We start from the raw sequence: 2,292 nt of genomic DNA, 5'->3' as shown, positions 1-2,292 counted from the left end.
CCCACCTTTCCTAGTATCCTAATCTCTCTCCCTATTTTACGTGGTATAATGGTTGTTTCGAAGCCACCTGTCTCCACCTTAACCCCCTACCTCCTCCGGTCCAAACCATTTATTGGAATTTAACACAAAGAAGAATCAAATGAAATTTTGACCATAATTTCTAGAGCAGAGATAGCATAAGATAAGGAATTTAAATCGTAGTAATATTTTAATAATAACAATTATTTTTGAATAAACTTCTTAAATTTCAATAGTTATGCATGGTTTTTGGATATCCAAGAAAACACTGCATAACTATTTAAAGATTACAAATTTTTTGAAAAAAGTTGTTTATTAATTCTATAATATCTATATTCACGGTCAGGTCATTTTAAATACTCATCTGCGAATACGGAGGCTTGGAGACCATTTTGCGTGGCTCATGTGGCGGCCCTGCACCCCCTCCCTCTTTTAATTCGATATTTTTAAACTAAAGGAAATTATCGTTAACAAACGAAACACAGGCTTTTAATTTCTAATTCGTTAAGACGGAAAGACCCGATGATCTTTAAGAAAAACTAATGGACATTAATAAACTAATGAAAATTAATGAACCAATGGAAATTAGTAACCGTATGGAAANATGGAAATTAATAAACAAATTGCAAACATATTACTGACATGTCCTGCCCTATCTGAATCTGACCCTTGTAGTACGAGGGAAGGCGATAATATATACACAATGAAGACGACTTTTATTAAAGTTTTAATTGTTAACAAGCTTTTTTTCGATTAACAAGTTTACAAGTAATTAAAGAGAAGCTTTTTTAAATAACAGATTCTCTTTGTTTCCATTTATTTGTGTATCCATGCTGAACTAAAAGCATGATATAAATTAAAATTAAAACCAAATGTCGTCTTCATTGTATTGGTATAATCGCTTACCACCGTACAATTGTTTAATTTTGAATAAAATTCTTCAACTTTAGATTTAGCTTATTTTTACATGACGTGAAATATTAAAGTTTATTCCTTCTGAAAAATAAACTGAGAATAGGAAAAATCTTTATGAATCTTGAATCTTGAACTTGAATCCTGTATTTGTGCCTGTTATGAATCCAAATAAAAAATGTCGATGGGAATTATAAAAGAGGGATTGAATCGTGTTGTTCTTCACTTTTCTAGACCTGCTGGACCTTCGTGGAATTATCTTGGTAAAATTAGAATTTTCTACTAAATTTATAGGAATCCCAAAATTTATTGGAACTGGGAATGATTTTTAGTTTTTCTATATTTCTTGTAAATTATTCCAGGGTTCACAAACTATAAAACTAGAATTTGGTCAGCTCAGCTTTATTGGAAAAACAGAAAACATAGATAGGGCAAGAAAGGAAGTTCTGTACTGTATAGTGTACACTCTGTTAGAGGGGCGATGCCCCATTTTGAACAGTATCCTTGTCAGCTTTTTTGATCAAGTTTGTATAAATTTGTAGTGGATATTAGTATTTTGTTTCTTTAAACCCAATTTTCATTTGTGGTTTCTCTGCTTAAGGGATTTGCGCATTCCTTGTTTATGAAATAGAAATGAGAATGTCATTCTCACAGAAATAAACTCTTTTCGAGTCAGAAAAACGACGGTATCTTCAACATTTTTGATGAGTTAAAGGTTTCAAGGGTACAATTGGAAGTCAGGCATTGTCATCTTTGTATGGAGGGTCACTTATAATTACGCTTACAGTCCCTCTAACATATTTTGATGTGTTCCCGTGAGCAGCCATTTATCAAGCAAAACTGTAGAGAAATTAGCGTTAGCCAATTCTAACAATGTGTTCGGCAAGCCGAACAGTTTTGGTAGGTGAACACTACGTTATGAAGAATTCTAGGAATGTATACTCTCGACATTAACCATGAATGGTTAATAAAAGTTTTGGTGCATTGTTGCTTAAAAAATATTAAACATTGCAATGTTAAAAAGAACTTCTAATAGAATTCAGTTTTGAAATGTTGGAAGTTTTACAAAAAAATACCGAAAATGTTTAACATTAAAAATAACATCTACAGTCTATAACTGTTCTATAACTCATGTAATAAAGTTTATTAATTTATTATTGGAACATTTGACAACTTTGAAGAGGTACTTTACTTTGGTATCTATATGTAAATTTGGCTTGTCTGTTTGTCTGTCTGTTTGTTTGTATCCAATAAACGTCAAAACGGCTGAACCGATCGGGCCCAAATTTTTTGTGGGACATCTAGGGACCCCAGGGAAGGTTTATGAAAAATCAAAATTTCAAATATTTGTCTCCATCAAAA

The sequence above is a fragment of the Eurytemora carolleeae genome, unplaced genomic scaffold (assembly GCF_000591075.1).
Source record: "Eurytemora carolleeae unplaced genomic scaffold, Eaff_2.0 scaffold1347, whole genome shotgun sequence".
NCBI classification, from domain to species: Eukaryota; Metazoa; Arthropoda; class Copepoda; order Calanoida; family Temoridae; genus Eurytemora; species Eurytemora carolleeae.
This window is presented reverse-complemented; position numbering follows the sequence as displayed.